Source organism: Pelophylax lessonae (assembly GCF_965119305.1).
Source record: "Pelophylax lessonae genome assembly, chromosome: 6".
Classification (NCBI taxonomy): Eukaryota; Metazoa; Chordata; class Amphibia; order Anura; family Ranidae; genus Pelophylax; species Pelophylax lessonae.
This window is the reverse complement of record NC_138773.1, coordinates 23,081,552-23,107,560: the sequence shown is the minus strand read 5'-3', so window position 1 is coordinate 23,107,560 and position 26,009 is coordinate 23,081,552. Positions and strand designations below refer to the sequence as shown.

The 26,009-nt window shown below is 45.1% G+C and overlaps 1 pseudogene across 1 annotated transcript; it reads left to right on the top strand.

The window, feature by feature from the left end:
• Positions 1-20,988: 20,988 nt before the first annotated feature.
• LOC309558487 lies at positions 20,989-22,746 on the top strand (annotated as a pseudogene). Its single transcript has one exon. The product of its transcript is annotated as an uncharacterized misc_RNA (transcript).
• The last annotated feature ends 3,263 nt before the right edge of the window (positions 22,747-26,009 follow it).

The following is a 26,009-nucleotide window of genomic DNA, read 5'->3' as shown; positions in this document are numbered from 1 at the left end:
CCGTCCTTTACAAATATGTTTAGCACTTTAACTGCTTCTGGACTCTGCATTAAATGAAGTTGAAGCCATGTGATTGGTCTTCCACAGAACATCCTGTAAGTCCCTATGTACTGTATGACTTGTAAAATGCATAAAAAGGCAATGACATCCACTCACTGTTATAAATGGGGGCCTAACTGCATGTCAGTACATGGTCTGCTTTCAGAATGCTGGCTGAATGCTATAATTTTAACCACTTAATGACCGCCTGCCCGCAATGTACTGTGCTGCCTTCCCCCGGACTAAGTGCACACGCATGTGTACCTTCCCTGCCTGCATCCACTGTGATTGTACACAGTGGGAGCCTGCCAGCAAGTCCTGGCCAAAGATTCACAGCCAGGACCCACTGATCAGTTGTGTACATTCACAGCCCAGAGCTCTGTGTTAACATTCAACACAGAGCTCTGTACGCAGGGAACGATCTCTGTGTTTCTCATCCCTGCTTTGCATCGATTAGTAAAAACAGCACACTTTACACAAATTACCCACTTAGGCACACATGTAACCCCTTCCCAGCCAGTTTCATTTTTACGGTGACAGTGCATATTATTATCACTGATTACTGTATTAATGTCACTGGTGATGTCAGTGGCATTTAGTCAGTTTCCCCCAGCTTCAGTTAGTGTCAGATTGTCCACCACACTATTGCAGTCCTGTTATTAATTGCTGATCACTGCCATTAGTAACTAAAAAAAAATAATAATAAACAATAATTCCAGCATATATCATGCAAACTAATCAATATACACTTGTTGGCATTTTTTTTTTATCAAAGACATGTAGCAAAATACATTTTGCCCAAAATTTATGAAGAAATTTGTCAAGATGAGGAACTTGGGTCAATGCATTTTGCAGAAATGACCACATCTTCAGGGCCTCTTAAATGTACATGATAACAAAAGTAGATTATTTTTCTGGAGGATTTCAATTAAAATATATTTCATGCATCTTCTAACTAGACCACACAGTATACAGAGATGTACCAGTGGAATATCAAGTGAGGTATAAATTTGCCGGCCCATGGGAGAAAGATCATCCCCAGAGCAGTGGTGTATTAAGGTTTTGTGCTGCCCTAGGCAAGACTAAACTCGTGCACACCCTAATTTAACTATGACCCACCCTTCCTGTCAAGGCCACACCCCTTCCTGTTTCAGGTCCGTCCTGTCATCTGTAAACCACACCGCTTCCTCTTTAGGATCTACCTTTTCCTCTTAGAGCTTCACCTCTTCTTCTCTGTACATTAAAAGTGGGTACAAAGTTCCTACTTGTATATTTTGTTGTTTTGTATGGGCACGTCAGTTCGCGGGAGCGCTCCTGGGGGGTTCCCCACTAGGCAGCGGGGATGCCAATCCATGGGGCCAGTGGCCGCAATTGCCCCCGGGCACCCGCGATCATTCCCCACTGAGAGAGAAGGATGGTCTGCTGTTGTAAACACAACAGACCGTTGTTCTCTCTGAAATGATCACAGAGCACCTGTGATCCTCCTATATAGGATCACAGGTCTCTATAATCATTTCACAAGTCCCTCCCTCATACAGTTAGAAAACACCCCCTAGGCTCAAACTTAACCCATTAATCACCTCTGGGTTAATCCCCTCCCTGCCAGTGTCATTATTACAGTGCATATTTTTAGCACTGATTACTGTAGTAATGTCACTGGTCCCCCCAAAAGTGTTAAAAAATGTCAGTTAGGGGTCTGATCTGTCCGCCGCAATGTCCCCTAAAAATTGCAGGTCGCCGCCATTACTAGTAAAAGAATAAATAAATGAAAATGACATAAATATTTCCCCTAGTTTGTATATGTGATACTTTTGTGCAAACCAATCAAAATTCGCTTATTGGGATTTTTGTTACCAAAAATTAGTAGCAGAATACAAATTCACCTAAAATTATTAAAAAATGTGATTTTATTTTTTTTTTTTTTTATTGGGAATGTTTTATAGCAGAAAGTAAAAAATATTGTTTTGTTTCCAAATTGTCACATTTTTTTGTTTATAGAGCAAACAATAAAAACCACAGAGGTGATCAAATACCAGCAAAAGTAGGCTCTATTTGTGGGAAAAAGAGGACAGGTTTGCCAGTAAAGTCTAAAATACTGACATCAACATCCCTAGATAAACCTTCAAACTCAGCTAATCTCACTTCATATTCTGAGTTTAGAATAATGGGCAATTCTCAAGGTATGGAGAATCCCAAGGGAAAAATTAAATTTAAGTTTAGAAAATTGTATGAGAATTGTATTGTGTATGGGCAACCTTAGTCGTGTAGAGGTGTGTGAGATCCATGGATTGTTATGTTGTGTTAGTTTTAATAATGTTCCTAAAGTGCTGTATCAGCAAAGCATTTGATAACACTGAATGAATACTGGTTGCATAATGATTTGTTTTGTGTTTATTACTTATATTTTAAAGTGATGTGATTTTGCCACAAGTACAACTAAAGGTAACAAATCCGTGCTATGCTGGTCATGGCAACTTTTAGAAGCAAGAAAATATATTTGGTGTGTAAAGTGTGACCTTAAGGACTAAAATTGTATTTCTATTCTTAAATTGTGAGCAGTTTGAACTTTATAATTGAGGTAACTATTGACTTTTTAAAACAAAAAATGTGGTGCTTTTCAGCCCACCATGGGCCCCCCTTCCTGCTTTGACACAGGTAATTGCAAGGCTTGGGAGTGTAAACAGCTGTATTGTCATGCAAATTGACTGAGCCGAGTAAATTTTAAGAGGAAAGTACAAAAGAATATGTTAATTGTATATACAGATGTGTATTAACTATAATTTTTGCTTTTGTAGAAAAAAAACAGTTTTTGAAGAATGTTCCAAATGGGTGCAATATGGTGAAGAATAATTTCTTGTAGCCAAATGGGAAATTACTAATGTGTATTTTTGAGCTGCTCATTTTTTTAACCATGGTGAACAATAATAATTTTTTTCTTTAAATTTATGGTATACCATAACAAAAAAAAACAGAAATCCACGTGGTGATAGTTAATTTGACGTCAACAGTTTTTGGTATTAGAGAAGTGCACTGTTAGGAAGGAAAATGTTTGACATGCTTACTGTATGCTAAATTCCTCTAACCTTTGGTTTATTTTTAGGAGGAAAATATAATGTTTTGTTACTAAATTTTTTTGATGCTTATTTCTCAGATAAATTCTATGCCCTGGTTTTATTGATTTGGGACTTTCAGAACAGAGGCAGATCACAGCCTTCAAAGACAATTCACCAATGGAAGTATTGTTTCCAAATTGTTTAATTCTGGTTTATTAGACTGTTTCCATATGTAAATGTTTATGGACTTCACCCCCCCCCCCCCAATATAGCTAATATTGGTGTTGTACTGCTTGTAGCAGTTTCTAAGTTCTTATTTATTGGGTGTCAGATATTTGGTGTGTTCTAATTTGACATATATGAGCTCTGGCATTAATGAGTTTCTATGCCTTAGATAATTAAGCATCTCCTGTCTTATAAAGTTTTTATTATATTGTGAGATGGAAGAATAGGATGGAATTGGATAAATTGTTGCTCTATTTTTACACTGATAGTGTGCTAAGAATTATAATGAATATATGTCAGTGTCACTGGGCAACTGTACCATCTCTTATAAATTTCTGTTTGCATGGGTACTCACTTCTAGCTTTTTTGTGTGTCTCTGTGTGTCCATGTACACAAGACAGCTTGAATTTTACTCCCTACTATTTAGTGATCCCAGCACCTTAGCCATGCAAGGGATTCTCAGTTGTCTATTGGCCTTTAGTTCTAGGTAGCTGCCTTCTTGGGTGAGTAAGAGGACTGCAACCTGGGAACTGCCTGCAAGTTAACCCATCTCCACCTTTGGAGAAGACAAGGCAGTTCCTTAGACTTTGCACCTCAACCCTTCCAAGGGCCCGCACCATTGTTGCATGTGTGAACATGCTGTGTTCTCCCCAGATAGTTCCATTAGGTATCCTTCCTGTCTTAAAATGACCTGCCTTCCTGTGAGCCCTGAAGCCCAGTGCCACACTATACTCCTGCCATTCTTGTAAATCTTGTATTCTGTGCTATCCAAGGTCTTGTCTCTGTACTTACCTGCTATTCTCGCTGAAGTCAGAATGACTCCAGACCCAAGAACCAAGCTATCTCCCTTTGAAATTTTGATGGGGAGACCCTTCCCAACCCCATGGACAATGAATCCATTAATTCTCATACCTGGAGATCTGCAGCAGATGCAAGAGGAATATGTGGCAAAATTAATTGAAAAATTAAACAGTGATTATGGTGATATTTCGCTCTCGTTTCCTTTGCCAACAGGTGCACCGACCCACCCATTCAAGCCTGGAGACAGAGTCCTGGTGAAGGCCCTCCATAAGCTGAAGTCACTAGACCCACCCTACGGACCTCCTGCGACAGTTCAAGCAGTGACCAGAACAGCGGTATTGACAAATGACTCCCAGGTTGGGATCCACGCATCGCGACTGAAGGAAGCCCCAACTCTGGATCCCACGACTGCAGACCGAAGATTGTGACGAGTACCAGACGAATTCCAGTTGGATCCAGACAGACGCATTGGTACAGTGCCAACGGACACCCCTACTCCTGGAAGACTTCCCATTCGTGCAGCAGTGGTACTCTTTGTAGCAAGCTCAACACTAGTAGCCACTGTCTGATTACTTGCAACATGTGCTCACCACCCGGAGAACCTCTCCTCATTATGCCCTTCCTCACCCCCTTCCTTGTGAGAGAGACACAAGACATTAATGTCTCCACTTTACAGTTGAAGTCAAGCCTATTGGACACAAAGGATAACATATGGATGTTTATTGCTGCCAACATACTGAACTCTTCTGATTTTTGCCTTTCTGATCACTACAATTTCAATGATTTGTTCTCTACCTGCCTGCTAGCTGTTCCTACCCCAGTTAATGTTTTAAAAGTCTATTATAGTGGGGTGTGGGCCGAATCAAGTATGGAAGAAACTGATGTATACACTCATCCAAATCTATATGCTTATTGTAGTGACAGACCCTCATATTCACTCACAGAAACTATGGTAGAGGTAGATACAGGATATGTCACCTCCGCTGAGGTATGTTACAACATGACCTGCAATAGAAGTTATATCCCTATGTGCACACAACCAAGTCGCCAGCCTACATACACCTTAGAATACAATGTCACCTGTTTAGAACCTCGTCTGTGCAAGTCAGTTACCAATAATATGATGTGCACTCATACAATAATGCAACCCAGTTATGTCAAGAATGTCCAGCTCCCTAAGGGACTCATAGTTGGACATATATCCCAGGTATCCAATGGATACTAATGACCTTAGTGGGGGTGATTGTGGGTATCATCATGTTATGCTGTTGTGCTCAGTGCATCCCTAATATCATATCTATGTGTAGGACTTGTATATACTTACAGCAAGAGCACAGCAAAACATACCCAGGAGGGCACATAGTGCTATTCTCAGTCTCTAGGTGATCCCACCCTTATGAATAAGGTTGGGATCAAAGGTTGGGTTGAAAGAGTGTATCAATGTGCCTTAATGAAATATTAATGTCCCACGATTACCAGAGAAATACATTTCAGCTAGTGCCCACCTTACAATGGAAAATGGTCTCTTGCAATTACATTAATAAGTCATACATTGATAATTACAGACATATTAACACATCTCATTCATACCTTCCGGACACTTACCAGTTAGACTTTGCATATAAATTACAGACACCTGAATGCATTGACAAGTATTTGCATATAAACACATCAGACAGCTCAGCATAGACGGGACGGCCCTTCCACAAAAGATACTCCAAACACAAGACGTCTCACATTTATATCAATGTGTTAGGGACAACAAAACCTTTTCATGTATTTTCTTAGTAGATATATTCTATTGTTAAACTGACCCATGGATTGTACACCAGTTTAAACTGTTTTTTCCCGCTCAAATGGCCCATAAATATGTGAGCTGAAATGAAATAAATCAGATGTATTCTCATCAAGCTTAAGTGCTGTACGCTTTTACATCTCCTGGCCAGAGAAGGAAAATTCACTACACGAGGGAGTCAGAACTGAAGGGTCTTAGGTCCGGGACCTAAATGCAAAATCATCTTGCAACTGCCCCCTGACGTGAACGAGCTAACAGTTGGTAAAACCTTCCAGTCCAGAAGTGGTTAACATTAACTCTATAAATTTACCCAAATCATGTAATAACATTGGTAAATAGCAGCAACGAAAAGCTAATATAAAATGCAAAAAAAAAAGTTTTAATTTTTTTTTTCAATGGTGTTAAATAATGCTCTAACTGTATCCACTGATCCAGTGTATAATATAGATAGAAGATGTGAGAATCAGTAACACTTAGCAAAAGTGGAAAGACAGTTCAATCCATTAGAGAGTTCATGTGTTTTAAATCTCTCAATTCATCTTCCTTTGTAGTGGAAATACTGTACCCAAATTCACACTGGTCATACAATCTTCATAACACACCAAGCACACGTGTCACTGCTTCCCCATCACATATACACTCACCACATGAGTTTTCCTCACACTCTCAAATGTATAGAGCAAAAACTTACATTTTCTCTGTTCTCTTGCCATGTGGAGTGACCCTTCGCTCCCCCCGCAGCCTCTTGTCCATCTGCTCCTGTGGGCAGGCAGGGGAGTGTAGTCTCTGCCCCCAGGGATTGATATAGGGACACTGGTGATAAAGACTACATGTCCCACGAGGCTTTGCAGCTGCTGGAGCGCTCTCACTCAGAGTCTGTCAGTGAATTAGCGAGAGGCTGAGGGCAACCAGCGGGGCTGCGGGTGACAGAGCAGCCCCAGCTACCTAAGTGAGTGCCACTTGAGCCGAATGCCGATAAGTGCCAATGTATTGCAAGCCGCCGGGGACTGTATGAGTGCGGGAGGCGGCCGCGGGAGGCAGACACAGGAGCTGGGACTCAGAGGACAGGTGGGGTTTTTTTTTCATGCGGAGGGAGAGGGAGGGAGGGGGAGGGGGAGGGGGAGGGGTGGGCGGCACTGGATGCACACTTTTTATGGCCTCCCCTTAGCTGGGACACAGCCAACAATGTTTGTTCTTTGTTTTTCCCCCATGCTTATGATATCCGTGAAACACATGCGGCAGTAAAGCCCTGAGGAAGCGGAATAGCCCTACCGTGAAACATGCTGGCTTAGTTTATCTGCTGAATTATTTATTTTGTATGTCATTATATGTATCAATGCTACAGGGATCTTCCTACCACTGTGACCTTTCTTTGGATTAGATCATGTATATGTTTTTATATTTTCATTAAAATCAATATTTGTTTGTACTTTTTAATCAATATATGGGTATTGGTCTTATATACTCTTTGGGAGTTACCGTTTAAAGGCCCATTTTTCAAGGGGGATATTGGGGGGGGGGGGGAATACATATTTCCCTCTCTTTATTTTCTTCCCCTCTTTTTCTTCATTGTTTACATATTTAGGGCTGGGTTTCTCCAAAAAATGTTTTGACTCATATTTCTATACCACAACTTTATACCAGTATTGGGGGTTGTTGGAAAACATACCCCGGGACAGTCAGGGCTAGTACATTCCACAATGGCTAGCCTCTGATCTGTCCCGGTTCGCACGTACCTGCAAGAAGAAATACTTTTAAAATTTCTTCTCCAGCGTTGCCATCTCTGTTGTGGGCAGCTGAAGCCGGCGCGATCCTCTTCTGCGTCCTCTTCCGCGTCTTCTTCTCCCAGAATGCGCCTTCACCGGCTCCTCTCGTCACTTCCGGCGTCGACCCGGAAGTGACGAGCGGGGCCTGTGCCGTCGCATTGATTCCTGGGAGCGATGACGTTCAGCTCCCAGGAATCATTGCAAACCGGAAGTGACGGCGTGGCCCGCGGCCACAGAGGGAGGAAGTGACGAAAGGTGAGTATTTCTTTCTACAATTACAAGGTAAGTAAAAAAAAGAAACCTAACTATCCAATTCCTTTTCAGGTGAAGGAGAGCGGATGGGCACAAAAAAAAAAGGTTGATTTTGTGCCCGGAACTCCGCTTTAAAAACAGTTAAAGGTGTGTCACTCCTTAAAGATGTTGGTATCCCTGGAATAGTTCACACAATCCAGATCTCCATAAGGATAATTAGGAGAGAATAAATCCTTAAATCCCATCACCATACCTCATGAGACCCACCCCCCTTAGGTAATAAACTCACCAGAGCTCCAAATACAATGCGCCTTGTATCTATGATCTCTTTGTTTTGTGTGTAGTCTCACCAATTATACAATCCTCCTCCATTTAAAGTCTAGGTTGGGTGTGCTGGCAGTTTTCTTGGTGTTCTTTTTAAGCTTGAAAAACCCATGGTTGAATGCTGACCTGGCTTTATGGGTGCCAAAGACCTCCTCATCCCCTCTTGTGCTGTGTACGGGGGGGGGGGGTCTTGGTGGGAGGTTACTTCTGCACGCTCAACTAGATCAGTCAGTAGATGCCCCTTTACTTCCTCAGGCATGGTGTCAATATCATAATATCATTAATATAGCGATAGTATCTGTATGGCTTTCGTTGTATGGACAGAAGGTGAAGAAAATCTAAAACAGTTTGGAACAGTAACATCACCTGGGGCAGTGCCATCAGGTGATGTCGCCAGCTGGCTCTGCCTCTTGCCTATTTAAGAACTGTCAGACAGTGGCCAGCCTTCATCACGGGAGGAGCTTTTTTTTCTGTGTCCAGTGGTGCGGCGGGTATCATGATTGATGATGGATCTACATCGAGTGACATTGCTTTTTTTTTTTTTAATAAAGGAATTGTCAAAAACTGTGTGTGTTTTTATTTCTTTTTGACATCTATTTTTTGTGAATGAGTAGGGGTAAAATGTACCAGATACTTATTCACATGAGGGGCGGGATCTTGGGGCCCCCTTTTTAAAGGGGGTGTTTCATATTCAGATAAGCCCCCGGCTCGCAGACCCCTACAACCACCCAGGTTTGAGGGGAAGAGGCCCTTGTCACCCTAAACATGGAGATAAGGTGTTTTGGGGGGCGGAGCCTTCCCTGCCCCAAAGCAGCCTCTTCCCATATTGAGGACATGTGACCTGGTATCGTTAAGGAGGGGGGCGCTCGTCCCCCCTTTCCTGGCCTGCCAGGCTGCGTGCTGAGGGTCTGGTATGGATTGAAGGGTGACCCCCACGCCATTTTTTTTTCACATTTTTGTATTGCCGGTAATGCTTTCTTTTTTTTCATTGCGCTGTCAGTGGGGAAGCTGATGACACATCCGTTGTTAAGGCCCACTCCTTAACATCCACTATTCCCGCCAAACATCCCACCGAGTGCCCCAGGTTTTTGGGTGTTTGGCGAACTCCCGATTTGGTGCTGTTCGGGTCCAAAACCGATGCTCTATTTGAGAAGTTACAGTACAGAGGCCTTAAGAGTAGACTGCTGTTCAGAGGAGGCTATATTATCATTGCTAATGACTACCGTATTTGTGTCACTTGCTGAAGCAGAAGGCAGCCAGGAAATAGATGATGTGGCAGAGGTGACGAATACTCCAGTAATGCTCTCTAGTGGCCGATTGCATTTACTGGAACCAACCTTGGAGCACAGAGTACTTAGGGACCTAGCCTGGGAGTAACAGGTGATGTAGTGAGGCCTTAGGAGAACAAGCTGAAACCATGGAGCATTTCCTGTATCTAATAGTAACTTATGGAACATTGTCACTGTGAGTGAGGTAACTGGACTGCTAAGTTGGTGGAGACTAGTACAAGTTCTGGGGGTACTGGATCAGAAATGCTATACACTGGGAGGGAGAGGTGTTCTCCAACAGAGGCTGTGTACGAGGTGCTTTGGTGTCAACAGTGTAAAAAAAATGGCCACCTATCACAAAGTGTTAACTGTGCAAGTCCAGAGCAACAAAGGAAGTGCTACAACCCCATAATCCCAAAAGCATAAACAGGATGAGATCAAGACGTCTAAAATTGACACATTTTAGTCTCCTACCTAGGCCTTAGTCATAATGTTCATGACTAAGGCTTATGTAGGAGGCTAAAACACATCCATTTTTCTTTTTTTTTTTTTTTTTTTTTTTTTAGGAATTGATTCCTTTTTATGGTTTGATGGATTAAATAATGATATCAGTTTTTATGCCAAGATGACCTGGTACCAGATTTTAACTCTCTTAACTGTGCAAGTGCTCTGCTTGCTTCTAAAGCCCCGTACACACGCAACGATTATCGGCCGACCGATCGGCCGTCTTTTGTCCAGTGTTGTTGTGTTGGTTGAAATGTGTTTTAGACTGCACACAAATTTTGGCGGCTAACAACAACCAACTGCAGAAGTGATGTCATGTTCTGGTCTACTTTTCGTGTGTTTTTTCTTCTCTGAGCATGCCCAGTCTTGCTCATCTGATGTTTGTCGGCCGAAATCTGTACTGACTGAAGAACAATCGGCCGTTCTGTTGTTGGCCAACAAAAATTTTATAGCATGCACACCAGATTTTGTTCCGCCGAAAAGTCGCAGTCGGTTGTCGGAAGCATCGTACTAACAAGCCGACAATCGGCCGATCGGACGTTGGCCGAACATTTACGGCCGACAATCGGTACGTGTGTATGGGCCTTAAGTCTGGACTATGGCCTTAATGTTCACATGACTACTGCTCCTGCCTATGGTTTAACTCCACAGTGTCCCTGCTAGGGCTCTTTAAACCTCACACGCATGTGGATAGTCCATAATGTGGTTGCCACAGATTAGAGACGAGGAAAGGTCTGAGAGAGCAACAGAATGGCAGTGTGTTACATCAGACTGTGATTTCTTTTTTTTTCAGAAATACTGTACATAAAAACGTTCCTGTTTTTCAGTTTTCAGAAGTAAACATAGTTCCAGAGTTTTTGGAAGAAACATTTCCAAACATGGCATTGTTCTATTATGAAAAGTGTTTTGTACAAGACTAATTTTGATGTCATTTAATACAATGAGGAAATACTGTAGATACTGTTGTTTTATATTTGGGCAATGTACAGAAATTTAGCTATTGCCATTGTTTTAGAGAAGCTTCTGTCAAACATTGGTTGCAAGCTTGATGCTTTGAGATATTTGACGCAAAGCATGTATGATACTATGATGCATCATCCACTGCCCTACTGACACCATCTTCTCCCGTACTGACCCCTTCCACTGCTCCACTGACACCATCCACTGCTACACAGATACCGTCCACTAGAGGGCTGCATTGGGTGCAGGCTCCCGTGGGACCCGCGGGTCCTGCAGCAAATCTGGCGGGCGCAGGCTGTTTTACCATTGCTTTGGGCGGGTGCGGGCGGTCAGGAACTTTGGCAGGAGACCTGCGGGGAACTCTATGATGTAAGGACTCACTGTACTTGTGCATGCTCTCCCCACAGCTATGGTTCCTTCCTTCCCCAGCGCAGCCAATAACCAATGCTGATACAGTGCCAGACTGAACTATTACACAGGAAAAGGAGGGGGGGGCAAAGAAGAAAAGTCTTCCCTGACCTCTCTCCTCCAGCTCTCGTTACTCTTCTCGGGGTATGTTACATAACTGTCAGTGTACCATACCTGGGAAGACTTTTCTTCTTTGCCCCCCTCCTTTTTCTGTGTAATGGTTTTGTCTGGCACCGTATCAGGGATTGCATGAGGTTATTGGCTGTGGAAGAAAGGAACCAGTGGCAGCTGGTACTCAAAATTTGGGGGGGCGCAAACAGAAAAATGTAATAGGCATTGGTTTGCGGCAAAAGAGATGCCATTGTGCCCCCTTTCAATGCAGAGATGCCATTGTGCCCCCTTTCAATGCAGAGATGCCATTGGACACAAACATTGCGGGTGCGGGCCGGTGTGGAACACATAGGTTGCAGGTGCGGGCGGTCCTGGTCATACATTCAGCGGGTGCGGGAGGGTGCGGGTTTAAGAAAACAGGCCCGCGCAGGGCTCTACCATCCACTGCCCTACTGACACCAACCTCTCCCCTACTGATTCCAATCTCTGCCTTATTGACACTGTCCATGCACCATCCACCACCCTACTGACACTGTCAGAACACTGTCCACTGCTCTGCTGAGTGACACTGTCCACTGATCTACTGAGTGACACTGTCAACTTATAGGTAGGCCAAATTCATATTTTTACAATGACAATTGTTTTAGAAATCTTTATAATTTTTGTTTTATTTAACCATGCCCCTTTAAGTCCCTCCAGCTTTTCACGCAATTTGGTACGCCAGGCATGCCACATTGCTGCTCTCCTTGGGGCAGCCAAAGGTGTCCCAGGTCTTTTACAATCCTATTGTGTATACTACAACAAAATAAAAATTAGAGCGTGTCACTAAAGTCTTCAGGATTGGCTTGAAGAAAAGGTTGCAACCCTAGCTGCCACAACAGAAGAAAGCAGCAGCGCTTTATGGGGAAAATTTCAAGCCTTACTCCAACAGAGGATTGGGAAGGGAGCTTCTAGGAAGACAGAAGAGTACACAGAAGCAAGCCTTAATAAAGACCCTCTTCTTGGCTCACTTCCTTCCTGGCGATGACCCTCCTAATCTGCTACAGAAGTGAGGCTTGAAATCACTATTGCCAAAATGTTTATTATTATTACCATCCTATGGCTTATCTATGTATTTATTATGTTATCATGCTTCCCTCTCTAGGCAGGGGGCTGAGAGTGTATGGATGGAGAACTTCCCTCTGGGGGGGGGGGGGGGGGGGTTGTGCTGAACTGAGTCTTTGCCCCGGTTGAAAAAAATGTCTAGCTTCGCCACTGCTCCTTGCAACACTGCCTATTTGAGTATAGTATTGGAAGATTCAATTTTATGATGTCTGCAACCTGTTGATATTCTCTTGAAAACGTTGTCACAAAAGTGACTTCCCTGGTTTCTACTGTCTTGTTACTTTTTTGATTTTCAATCCTAGCCTTCCTCAAGAGATTATCTCTGTTCCTAGTACTAGCTATCTTCTTCCCCCTTTGTATACTTCAATCTGGAAAATCCCTTTCCAATAAAAGGTTCTTAACCACTTAAGCCCCGGAAGATTTTACCCCCTTCCTGACCAGGGCCTATTTTGCGATTCGGCACTGCGTGAATTTAACTGACAATTGCACGGTCGTGCGACGCTGTACCTAAACTAATTTGAGGTCTTTTTTTTCCCACAAACAGAGCTTTCTTTTGGTGGTATTTGATCACCTGTGCAATTTTTGATCATGCGCTATAAACAAAAAAAGAGCGTCAATTTTGCAAAAATAACAATATTTTTCACATTTTTTTTTATATGAAATTCTCCCCCAAAAAAATGTAAAAATCAAAATTTTTTAACATTTTCGGCCAATTTGTTTTATGCTACATATGTTTGGTAAAAAAATCACAAAAAGCGTATTTTGATTGGTTTGCGCAAAAGTTATCGCGTTTCCTAACAAAGGGAAAGATTTTTGTCATTTTTGTTGGTTTTTTTTTAACGCGTAATGGCGGCGATCTGCAATTTTTTTTGCGGTACTGCAACATTGCGGCGGACAGATCGGACCCTTGACTGACATTTTTGACACTTTTGGGGTTACCAGTGACATTTCTACAGTAATCAGTGCTATACATATGCACTGTTACTGTAACATTACACTGGCAGTGAAGGGGTTAACTTTTTTTTAGAGGGAGGGGTTATGTGTGTCCCTAGGGGCGTGATTCTAACTGTGATTGGCTGTGGCTTGAGGTGTAGGAACAGTGATCAACGGTCCTACATAGTAGAATCGTATAATCACTATTACTACACAGGGGAGAATGACAGGTGGCTTGTTTACATCAGCCGCCTGCTTTTCTCCCACTGCACCGACGATCGCCGAGTGATCGGCGGACATCGGGTCCACCGGTCACACGCGCGGGGGGGGTCCGTGACCGCGCGGGAGCGCGCCTCCAGGGGCACGCGCTCGCTCCCTAGACCCTCACAGGCTAGCGACGTAGTACTACGTTGCTCTGCCTGTGAGGGGCTGACCGCCGCAGTAAATAGTCGTGCGGCGGTCAGCAAGCGGTTAATTGTTTGGCATTCCTTATAGAATGCAGTTGAGCAGTTTTTACATGCCTGTATAAATTCTGCAACTGGTATCGATCTAAAGGTGTGGGAGAGGTGACAACTTGTGGCAAAAATGTGTTGCCATACCTGCACAGGGCTTACAGTAAGCACATGTAGTAACATCATTAGTGTTTATATACCCCTGCAAGGTAACATCGAAAAAATCGATTCAAACCTGATGACGTCCATACGTAAAGCCGAGATTGTATTGATTGTTAAATCAGCCAAGTTGTCTAAGGAAGGCAAATGTGAATGTACAATCCCACCTCAAAAAAACTTCCTAGGGGCCACAAGTTCTAAGACATTTTTGAGTCTTCTCAAACAGGGGTATGAGAATGACCCACTTCTCAATCATCCTCCTAAGAACATTAACCTCGAGTACAAGATTGGCTTTTATACTCAAGCACATTGTCTCTATGTACCTGAATTGGTTTAGGCAGAAGCCCTCAGGTTGGTGCATGACTCTAAACTTGCTGGGCATTTTGGAGTTTCTAAGGCAGAAGAAGGTTTATCACAATCCTTTTGGTGGCCTGGTTACAAGAAAGATGTCAAGAACTATATGACCTTATGTTTGACCTGTGCACACAATAAGACACCCCAATCTATTTTTAATTTTTTTAATAAAGGACTTGTCAAAAACTGGCATTTGTCTTAATTTTTTTGGTGAATGGGTAGGGGTACCATGTACCCGATATCCATTTACATGGGGGGGCTGGGTCTGGGGGCCCCCTTGTTAAAGGGGGCTTCCAGATTCCGATAAGCCCCTGACCCGCAGACCCCAACAACCACAGCCCAGGGTTGTCTAGGAAGAGGCCCTTGTCCCCATAAACACGGGGACAAGGTGCTTTGAGGGCAAGTGGCCTGGTGTGGTTCAGGAGGGGGGTGATCTATTACTAGATACAATGCACAATCCACTTACTACCTGCCTAATCTCACTCCTATCTCGCCTAACACACTATACACGGCTGCCAAATAAGCAGCATCTTTATATAGTGTGGGGTGTGGACTTAGCCCCTGAACCATGATTGGCTAAAAGCACCCTGCCTTTGGCCAATCACGGACATTATGTTGTGTTTTTTGGCCAAAGCATACAGGTCATGTGCATGCTTTGGCCAATCATCAGACAATCAGTAATTTATTCGCTGCACCAGCGCAGTGCATTATGGGGCGCTCATCGGCGGGCGAACCTCCTGCCGAGTGCCCCAATTTGTTTGTGTGTTCAGCAAACACACGAACACGCTGATGTTCGAGTCCAACTTACGTTCAACTCGAACTTGAAGCCCATCCCTACTCTGGAGCAGTACCTTCAATGTTTTGTTAGTTATTGTCAGGATGACTGGGTGGACTATCTTCCTACAGCAGAATTTGCTTATTGCAAATTCTAAACATAGCACCACTGCTCAAAGTTGTTTTTCTCTTAAACACCGGATATCATCCAGTTTTTTTTCCTGATATCCCTATCTCAACTTCATTTCCTGCTGTTACCAACTGATTAACTGCTCTGCAGGAGCGAGCTTCAGGAGAAACTGATTGAGACTTTGAGGGAGGATCAGCAATGTTAAATTATGGCTGCTGTGCTGACAGACATTGCAGATCACTTCCTACTATTCATGTGGGTAACAACGTTTGGTTATTACCCAAAAATTTGAAGGTATACGTTCCATCTGCAAAGCTGGGCCAAAGGTGTGTGGGGTCTTTCCAGATTTCACAATAGCGGGCACGGAACCAGCGTTTTTATCTTTGTTTGACTACAAACTCCAATAAACTTTTTAAACGGTACTGCACCATTTGGAGCCTTGTGTTTTTTCCTTATTCGGACTTGGAGGACCTTGCCTGCTCAGGAAGGGGATTTCGGTCTATGGGGATCACAGCCCAGCATTCACCATTCCTCTGACCTGGAAGGTCACAAAGTGCTATAGTAAGAAAAGTAGGGATGGTGGCGCTGCCTATTGTTAAAACAAGGATATTAATTGGTGCTGGTAAAAAAAAAATGTGTAAATTGTTGCTCATAAATATGAAGTGACAATAATAACAACAGTCCTGTGTAAGTAATATTAATAACAATAAATAAGCCTGCTGATGACGTATGTGTTACGAAACGCGTACAGCGTGTCGAGTCACTTCCGGTTTGGATACAAGAACGAGGCTTGGACCGCATAGCGTTCGGATCCATCCTTATTTTGCCTGTTATATCTGCTTTAATGTGAGTACCTCTCCTTAATTGTGTGAGAAATAAATATCATATAGTATTACGCTATGTCCCTTGTTCATTACTTTTTGGCACACACTTCAGAGTGATACCGGTGGGTACTCTGGAACATACCGGTACCGGGAGCCTAACTAGGAACCATAGGAGGGGACATCTTACATTAGGACCATCCAGATTTCCAATAGGACGATCCCATCTGACGCAAGTGGATATCGCTGGGCTGCTGGATTTGCTCTAACACACCGGCTATATACCCCTGTGTGGGGTGGGTGTTTCTGGTAAGTGGGCTCTCTTACCAGAAAGGATCACCCAGCACCTCATCACTTACCACGGAGTCACCCCTCTTTTTGAATCATTTGCCAGAGTGTTGTCACCTATATTGAATTGGGGATCACATACCTGCTTGTGGTCACTGCATGTGACATATATATATATATGTTTATTCATTTTGGACTTTTTCTGCAGTGTATACTGATTACCGTCTACCGTTGGCACCTTATACCCTGATAGCATATTACAGAGTCAAACTGTTTTATATAACACTATTGCACTTTTTTCTGCGGTGTATACTGAATACCGTTTACTGTTGGCACTTTATATCACCTTGATACTATATTACATAGTCGAACTGTTTCTTATGACACTATTGCACCTTTTTCACTAGCACTTTATTTTTGCATGTATATTAGATACACATACTGAGTGCTAAGTGTTGCTCATTGCCATTTATCACCATCTATATATTTATGCACCAGTCACTTTATATATAGCACAGTGATATTTATATTATTTATTGTTATTAATATTACTTACACAGGACTGTTGTTATTATTGTCACTTCATATTTATGAGCAACAATTTACACATTTTTTTTACCAGCACCAATTAATATCCTTGTTTTAACAATAGGCAGCGCCACCATCCCTACTTTTCTTACATTCATGGTATAGCCTTCGGACTATCATTCAGGGAGGCTGCAGCCTATTCACACTTATTCTCATTTATTTATTTATTTATTATTCATTTATATACACTTTAGGATCACACACCTACCCTCCCTTTCAAATAGACCATTAGCGCGGTAGTTTTACATCTTTTAACAAAGTGCTATAGGTCTCTCTGTCGTAAGGCAATTGAGACCCACCATATCTGGTGAGTTTACACCTTACCGTTTCCTGAAGTCACTTCTCATGATTGGATTTCTTGGACCATTGGAGGATCCAACACCGAGCACTAGCACTTTTCTTTGCACTGAAGTGGATTATTTGTCACTAAGTCACATATGAACTTTCTACTTTGGACTTCACTTGGCATTATTACACTTTTATGACGCTAATGTTATATATTTATCACTTTGTGTTTATTTTAAGGGTTTCGATTTTAATTAATTTATAATATTAGCTCTTTTACTACATTTTATATTCCTATATGATCCTACCAGCAAGCGCTATATAATCCCATTTATCTTGGGGTTTTTTCTACTCTATATTGTTCCTTTGCTTACCTGCAGCTGACCTTACTCTGATTTTGCAAACTCCACCAGCTATTGCAAAGTGTAGATAGTTTTGCTGCCCCAGCTGCTAGGGCACAAAAAAAAAGAAAAATACACCTGCAGCCACACTCATGACCAGTGCCTAAATTTCAGCTTGGCCATATTGCTGGCTTTACAATCCCTGCCTTTCCAGCGGCTGGATTCTGACCCCTTTGGAAATTTGCGGTATGTGCTGTAATGCAGTGGCAGGTTCCTGTTCAACATGTATTTGACCAAAAGGGTATCCCTGCCCTTTAAATCACACAAAAATGCAATATTTCCATGTCACTGGACCATGTGGTTAGCAGCAAGGTCCATATGACCACAAACATGGGGTTAGGCTAGTATAGGCAGGGTCGCTATATATTTTCACGGTCCACTGGGTGACTCTGCTGGTAGCTGGCAAGGATGAAGGACAGGGCACACCACTGGAACTTGCTTTGCTGTCCTGCATCCTTGTAGCTGCTGGTGATGGTGCCAGAACTATTCCCCCATCAGGGCTGGGATCTGAACCTATGACCTCAACCGTGCCTGGCAGTAGCTCTCCTTCCTGAACCACCTAAGATGCTGGACAGCTTCCTGTCTGAACCTTTGGATAATCTTGCCTTGTACCTTCTTTGCAGCTGTCCTTATCTCCACTGCCACCCGTTACCAACCCTTGGCTTGTTCCTTGACTACGCTTCCGCTTGATCCCAACCAGCAACCACTTGTTACTGACCCTAGGCTTGTTTACTGACTATGCTTCTGCTTGATCCCTACATGCTATATCTGCTACTGGACCCTGGCTTGCTCACTTCCTGATGGGGCAATCCTGAGGACTCCAACATGATAATAACATGTAGCAAAACTGATCTCCGCCATCAGGAACTCTGGTGAATACCTGTTAGTGCTTAGTCCCTGCACCTTGGGTGAGCCTGATTAACCACTCATCCAACTGGTTGGGGAGAGCCTCTCCATAGCTATAGCTTTTGGTCCCCGAGCCTGACCCCTGACCATGACATCCCTCCACTTCCTACTCCTCCTCCTCCTCAATGCCCTCTTCTTCTGGGTCATCCCATGTTCCACCATTCCCTCTTAAGTGTTAAACAGGCTATTGTACAGCTCAGGCTAAAAGATGCTTGGGGACAGAAGCCACACTGGGATACATATTATTTCAGCTCTCCAGGGGCAGGCTTAACGGTGATTACCCTTTGCATCAAATTATGCAAGTAATGGGGGTGTGTGACAATGGAACCAAACCGCTGTCCACCCTCAGCAGGGAAAGTTGACACACATGCCTGGCTGGCAAACATACCCAGAATTGCAAGATCTTATGAGGCAGGCCTCTGAAATTAGGTGGGAATTTCCACTACCTACAAAATTACTAATCTGCGACATACACACCAGGTGGAACTCAACTGTGGCCATGCCACAGGAGCTGCACATGCACATGCATCAAAGGGCCATTGATGAGTATACATATGAGTATGGCATGAGGACAGGCTTGGGGAGCTGGGCAATTTTCCCCATGCCAAGGACTGTTGATATAGGATGCATGCACTGTATTGTCACCATGCAAGGAGGTGATAAGAATGGCGAGTTGTGTTGATGAATGTATCAGTGACACTGTATCAGTCATGTACCTGCTGAAGCACACACTGCTTCATAGACAGGGTTCTTGAGGCAGAGCAGCATGAGGAAGAGGAGGAATTCCTTTAGTCTCTGGGCCCGCTCTATCCAGACACTGTCCCTGTGAGGCCACATTAGGCACATAAGGAGGAGACATATGACTGTATGGGGACATTGAGGCTAAAGTTTACATGGTATTGTATTTCAGGAGTGGGTTTCATGCCTCCCAAACATTTGGAGTTGTACATGGCTGGGGGAAAGTAGCTAAGAATATTGTCATCCTCAGTGACCAAGAGGACTCTGGTTCCTCTGCCTTCACTAATTTGCAGTGCCAGGGCTCCCCTTATTCTTCAGAGCATACAAAAGAATCCTAGGTTTAAGGAAAGGGATTATTACTGATTGGCAACTCTCCTTGATCCATGTTACAAGGTGAAAGTCACAGAGCTCATCTTGTTCTTACCGAGGGAGCAGAGGATGAAACATCTGGAGGATGCACTGTAGAGGAACCTGTGTCACTTTTTTTCAAAGTATGTAACAGTTGCACATAGGTAAATGATTGTTAAAGTAGAGTCCATGCTGTGCTTTGAAGACATTTTTCTGTATGCTTATTGTGTTTTACTGTAACACCATCACACTTAAAACCTTTTTTTTTTTGCAGTTATGTAACAGTTACACATACATTAATGTGTGTTAGAACAGCATCCATCCCGTACTCTGTAGGACTATTTCTGAGGGCTTACGGTGTTTTGGCACCATTGCACCTAAAATCCATTTTTTTTGCAGCTAAGTAACAGTGGCACATACACAAATGATTGTTAAAACAGGGTCCTCTAGCAGCGAGTCTCTAGAAAATGTATTAAATCTTACCGTAACAATTTTTTCCTGGAATAAAATGACTCATCTCTCTCCATTACATTTCTCCCCGGGGCCCTAATTAAGCTGCTTGCATGCTGTAGCGGAATGGACACTGAGAGTGTGGTTTGTGTTGGGAGAGTGAGAACTCTTTCACTTGGGACTATCATATTTCTGAGCAGTGTCCCTCAGGAGATGTGTGGGGATGTATTGCAGATGGCTACAAAATGGTAGAAGTGTTTTATAGACCCATGCCAGTGGGGTGGGGTTTGTTATTGTGAATACCTGCATTCCATTGTCCTATTGTTCCTGCCTGCCTTGTAAGCTTATCATGGGATGTGTGTTTATGTGGGGGATGGCTCAAAAAGGGAGGGGTTTTCGCAGAGTGTAGATCTCTTGTGTTTTCAATAAAAAATCAGTTCTAGTTGACTCCCAGCCTATGTGTCGTCTAGTTCTTGGGAGGGAAGGATGGTATAATGCTACCTAGATTGTTGCATGCTGTACCTGCCTATTTGGATTATTACCTGTTTTCCTGTCTACCAGCGGAGACCCTGTAGAATAAACGACTTCTCCGCTACAACTGGTGGCAAGCGACAGGATTTCAAACCGCACAGCAGATCCACGATCGGCAGTAACTACCGAACAAAGAGGAGAGGCAGCAGCACAATGGAACGAGCCATTCGGATAAAACCAGCATTCGGGAAATATGTCAAAGTATGTGAACGCTTGGTGAATGGAGGTGAACTATGGAGCATTGAAAAGAACTACATTGAAGGAATTATTGCAAGCTAGAGGGGGAAACGCCAGCCACAAAACAAAAGTGACCCTTGTAGCAGAGCTCATGGAGGGAGACAGAGCAACCCCTGCAGCGGGCCCACAGGAGGCAGAACGCAGCGAATTTGACAAGGAGCTACAGAGCAGACTGGGCTACTACCCAGAGCCCCACTCAAGAGAAATACTGGACCGGCTGATGGCGGACGTACACGAATACCTGGTGGTCAAACACCAAGCAAGTCAGCGAGCCGGGGAGAGAGCTCCAACGCCTGTCCACATTACCCAGGGGAAGCCCAAGATTCTGTACCAGGCGTTTAAAAGCTATACCAAAACCGACAGCGAGGTAGATGATTACCTACAAGATTTCGAAAGGTTATGCCACCTGCACAATATCAGTGCGGAGGATCGAGTACCCCTACTGGCAGGGAGACTATCTGGTCGAGCAGCAGAGGCATACCGTGCCGTACCCGACGGGGACAGTACAGATTATGCCAAGGTGAAGCAGGCCATTCTAGCTAGGTATGCGTTTACCTCAGAGGCCTACCGCCTAAAGTTCCGAGATATTAAAAAGCTCACCAGAGACACTCACACAGAATGGGCACACCGTCTACAACGAGCGGCAAAAGGATGGTTGGAAGCCACCCAAGTCAACACCCTAGAAGACCTGTTCCAGCTAATGGTAATGGAGCAGTTCTTTAACGGGATACCCGCTCATCTGCAGAATTGGGTGCGAGATCGGAAACCACGCACTCTATAAGACGCAGCCAAGTTAGCGGATGAGTTCCAAGATACCAGGATGGAACAGCGCACTCAACCAAGAGCAGCCTATGGACCTACAGTGCCAGTACCAGCCATAACCGCAGCCGTCCCAGCACGCCCGGGGGTAAGCAATAACACCTACACCCACAGGTATCAGGCTCGCCCCCGATACGATGCCACACCTGCAACCAGCAGGGACATATGCAGCGGGACTGCCCCCGCAACCGACCATGGCCCAGCTGGAATACCCCGGCACCCAACAACCGGGCAGCGGTTCATTGTGCCCAAGCGGAACCCTACAGAGTACCCGAGGTCCCAGCTTCCACCGAGGAACCTCTGGGTACACTATATGAAGTCAACCCTATCCAAGCAGCTTTTTACAACCGCCAAGGGCACCGACAAGAGGTACAGATGGAGGGGAAAAAAGGTACAGGGGTTGTGAGACTCCGGAGCTACTATAACGCTGGTCCGCAACCACCTAGTACCCAAGGGCAACCTCACAGGGGAGTGTGTGGCAGTACGTGTAGCAGGGGGAGCGATCTACAATATCCCCACTGCCAAGGTACACCTGAATTGGGGAGCGGGGAATGGGAATGTGGAGGTGGGCATGATGCAGGATTTACCCGCAGACGTTATTTTGGGCAACGACCTGGGGGAGCTGACTTCAGCTTTTGTTCCCCAATCTACCATCCACTAAGCTTATCCGGTTGTGACCCGGCAGCAGGCTCGCACCACAGCACCACCTAACCACTCTGAGACTCCGGTAAGCAATGTGCCCCCCATGCCTAATGTAACTCCCTGGGCATCCCCCCTAGAATTTGGGTCGGAGGTAGCCCTAGATCCTTCCTTACAGCTGTATAAAGACCGTGTAGATAAAAATCAGGCAGGGTTAGAAGGGGAAAGATACACATGGGAAAAGGGACTCATATACCGCCAAGCCGAGAAGGTAATCGCCTGATCGATCCCCATACCCATTAAACAATTAATTGTTCCCCGGAAATATAGATTGGAACTGCTGCGCATAGCGCACGACACACCCCTGTCCGGACACTTAGGGATCAGTCGTACTAAACACAGGCTAACCCAGAATTTCTTTAGGCCAGGTATCTCACAGGATGTACGGCGATATTGCCAGACCTGTGATACCTGCCAAAGGGTAGGGAAGAGGGGTGACCGATACAAGGCCCGGCTACGATCTCTTCCCATAATTGAGGAACCCTTTAGCCGGGTCGCAGTAGATATAATAGGCCCCTTAACTAAACCTAGCCCATCCGGCAAGAAATACGTCCTAACCGTGGTAGACTACGCTACCAGATACCCTGAGGCAGTGGCCTTGACCAATGTGCACGCAGAAACGGTAGCAGATGCCCTGATGCGAATATTCTCCCGCTTGGAATTTCCCCGGGAGATTATTTCAGATAGGGGCACTCAGTTCACCCCCGAAGTAACGCACCAGCTCTGGAAGATATGTGGGGTACAACAGATCTTGAAATCCGCATATCACCCCCAGTCCAATGGGCTCTATGAACGTTTTAACGGCACCCTCAAACAGATGATCCGTACGTTCATGGATACCCAGAAAAACTGGGAAAGGTTTCTTCCCTACTTAATGTTTGCATATAGGGAGGTACCCCAAGAATCCACCGGATTCTCCCTGTGACGGGAGTCACTTTGGGCATGGGGGTTGTGGACCCCAAATTCCTTTAGAGAGGTCGGGGGGCACCATGCCCAGCCTTATGGGGCTGTCTTATGTTTAAGTCACCCTGCATCTGTTATGGATGCAGGGTGACCAGGAGGGTGGTGAACACTGAAAATATGGTTTGGACTACTACAAATGGGACAGTCACATTCAGGAATAATGTCTCCCTTGTAAAATGACGATGTTATTCCCTGTATAGTATGAGGTCTCTGGACAGGAAGTACCACTCCTAATATGGTCATTCCAGGAAGTTCAGTGAGGAGACGGACTGTCTGAGGTGGCTCTCCATTCACCTATTGTCGGGTGTGCTAATGAACTTGCCTGCTGTCTGCTAATAGATGTATTGACACTCAGAGTAATGTGTATTGAGGGCTCGTTAGGGAACCATTGTTCTGTGTCTGGCTATTGTGTACATTGATTGCCCCCTGGGGGCTTCTGTCTCCTTGCACATGGCAGTCCTTCTGGTCAAGCTATCTGACCAATCACTGCTGACTCATTTTCAATTCCTCATTTGCATGGCTAAGGAGGACCAGAAGGGGAACTGCAGGTACTTTACAATTGACCAATAGGAAAGCGGTTGTTGGGGGCAGGATGTTCCAAATTCTGTATAAAAGTGTGCTGTGTTCTTCCAATAAATGGTCTTCCTGTTTGAACTTACATACAGCCTGCCTGGTGTGTGTTCTAATGGATTCCGGAAGGCACATAGCTGTAGTTCGGATCCCGGATCCTTGGTTGACCGAACCTTCAGACATTGCAATCTGCAAGCTGACTGACTAGAAACAGAGGAGTGTCGGGAGAGCGGACAGAGCGAGCAAGGGTCTCGTCACATTGGTGGCAGCGGTGGGATTGGCTCTCCAGTTACCGGGACACTCCAAACCACCACAGTCAATGACCAGCTATGTAGCATGCAGGAGAGCCACGCTGAAGAACAAGGCCATCCTGATCAGTGAGCTAACTGAGATGGATCAGAGGGATGGTGATGCAGGACCCCGGTCATTTGAAGACTTGTTTCAGCAACGAGTTCGAGAGCGGTTGGCATTATATGGTGCTAACCCATCAGAGACTGCCATACAGAATGCCATTAGAGACATCCAGCTGCAGGATGAGCGAAAAGAGAGAGAACGAGAGCGGCAACATGAGCAGAGAATGGCAGAAATACGGCAATCGGAGAAAACGCCGAAAGATGCAGCGTCCCCATATGAGGAGGAGTTTCGCTGGAGGTTGCTGCAACACTTGGTCCAACAGGATGGGCCTGGATCAGAGGAAGCCATACTGGACTGGAGAGATTTCACTCGAAAGGAAATGTGGTATGAGGCTTTAGAGGATGTGCAGTGGAGGCGGAGAGAGAACCTTCCCAGCGAAGAACAGCGGTTCCAGGTATACGTTGCCCTGCGGTTACCTTTCCTAGGACAGCAACCCCAGGATGAGTGGGTGACGGAGCTGAGGAACCTGATTTGGAAGGAGTTGTGGCTGGATGAAGCTTACCGGGCACTAAAGTGGTACGCCACCAGCTACGACCACTGGATGGCTGATGACAATATGCCGGAAGGTGAGGACTATAGTGGCCGGGCTTGCTGTGGAGGGTCTTTAAAGGAAAGGGACTTTGGATGTCCAGCAGAGTTTCGGCGCTGGGAAATCCAGGACACCAGGGAAGCCCTACTTGGTCTCCCCAAAGCGGATGACTTGGGGTCAGACCTGATTCATCTGGTTGGAATGGAGTGGGAACTGGAGCAGGACCACCAACGCCTGCTCTGCTCCATTCCACCCCAATCTACCCTGCAAGCAGAGCCGGAGTCCTGGGGGGCATATCCAGACCCACAACCCTTCAGTTGGAGAGACAATACAGACTGGTGGTACGGTGAAGACCCACCGATGGCAGGTGGAGATGGGACCGAGGTCTCTCTACCGGCCCTACAGGGAGGCTGGGCAGCCGGCCCAGGTCCCCAGCTACAGCAAGAGTTATAGGGAGCTGAAGGTGTCATCCTTCCTTCCAGGCAGCAGTGTACCTTCCAGGGAGAGGAGACAACTAATCGTTCTCCCTAACCACAGGTAGACAACAGCCCTGACCCCAATGGTACAGATGGGACCGCGGTCTCTGCACCAGACCTACAGGGATGCTGGACGGCCAGTCCAGATCCCGAAACCGGCCCCGCAAGAATACCAGGAGGAGGTAGGCGATCCCTCCTCTCTACAGCAGACCCCCAACCAGGTCCTGGGGGTAGTATTCGCCAACCCCAACCCAGCAGAAGAGCTGGCAGCAGGGCAGAGTGTTACGGACCTCTGCCCAGCACCGGCAAAAGCTACAGTCTTCACTTGTACACCCCAGGGATGCTGGGCAGTCGGCCCTGATCCCCAAAAGCATGAAGAAGTGAGCCCCACCACCCTGTCTTCTCTCCAGCGGCTGAAAGGACTCCCAGGAGAAGGGCCAGTCCACACTTATCCACAGCAGCGGGGATGTTCTACAAGAGTGGCAGAGGTTGGCTGGGTGAGTGATGTTCTGTCCCGGACAATTTGTTTGGGGT